General features: G+C 52.2%; 1 pseudogene; it reads left to right on the forward strand.

The window, feature by feature from the left end:
• Window positions 1–855: 855 nt before the first annotated feature.
• LOC103276253 overlaps window positions 856–1,238 on the forward strand; it is a 28,776-nt pseudogene continuing 28,393 nt past the window's right edge.

Genomic DNA, 1,238 nt, shown 5'->3' on the forward strand with positions numbered 1-1,238 from the left:
AAATAATAATAATAAAAAATTTAAATGAGATCTCGAGTCTCATAATGCCCCCAAAGTCCACATTTTAATTGAAAATAATTCATGGCAGGATGCAGTGGCTCATGCCTGTCATCCCAGCACTGTGGGAGGCGTAGGCAAGAGGACTGCCTGAGTCCAGGGGTTTGAGATCAACCTGGGTAGCTCGGTGAAACCTCGTTTCCACCATAAACTAAAAAAATCAGGCCGGGCTCAGTGACTCAGCCTGTCATCCCAGCACTTTGGGAGGCCGAGGCAAGTGAATTGGCTGAGCCTGTGGGTTTGAGACCAGCCTGGGCAACTTGGTGAGACCCCATCTCTACAATTTAAAAAATGAGCCGGGTGTGGTGGCGGGTGGTAGTTCCAGCTATTTGGAAGGCTGAGGCGGACAGCTCATAGGAGCCCAGCAGGTCGAGGCTGCGGTGGCGGGGAGCATGCCATTGCACTCCGGTATGGGCAACAGAGTAAGACTCCAAGTCAAGGGGAAAAAAAATCAGCCAGGCATGATGACACATGCCTCTGGTGCCAGCTACTTGGAGGGCTGAGTGGGAAGGATGGGCTGAGCCCAGCAGGTCCAGACTGTGGTGGCCGTGAGTGTGCCACTGTACTCCAGCCTGGGCGACAGAGTGAGACTCCTACTCCGAAAACAAAAACAAAACAAAATACCAGGAAGTTTTCAGCTTGCATGAAAATCAGTAGATGCCCACACACTGATGTTAGAATTATTTGACAAAGCTTTGAAGGCCACCATCACACAGGTCCTTCAAGGAGCACTGAGGCATATGTGAAACCGACGAAGAGTCAAGTGTCAGCGAAGAAATAGAAGATATAAAGAAACAAATGGGGGGGAACGAGGAGAAAGCAGAAGGGCGAGCGGGGGCGGGAGCCTCGGGGTCGCGCGGAGCCCCTCGCCCGTCTCCCCGCCGCGACGTCCGAGCCCCGCAGGGCGGCGGCTTCTCGGAGCGCTCGCGGCAGGCCCGTCCGAGGTCGAGGAGGGAGGGAGGGAGAGAGAGAGAGAGAAAGGAGAGAGGGAAAGAAAGAGAAAGGAAAGAGAGAGAGAGAAGAGAGAGAGAGAGAAAGAAAGAGAAAGGAAAGAGAAAGAGAAGAAAGAGAGGGAAAGAGAGAGAGAGAAGAGAGAGAGAAAGAGAGAGAAAGAGAGAGAAGAGAGAGGAGAGAGAGAGAGAGAAAGAAAGAGAAAGGAGAGAGAGAGAAAGAGGAAGGAA

This window comes from Carlito syrichta, unplaced genomic scaffold (genome assembly GCF_000164805.1).
Source record: "Carlito syrichta isolate Samal-C Ts95f unplaced genomic scaffold, Tarsius_syrichta-2.0.1 Scaffold315987, whole genome shotgun sequence".
NCBI lineage: Eukaryota > Metazoa > Chordata > Mammalia > Primates > Tarsiidae > Carlito > Carlito syrichta.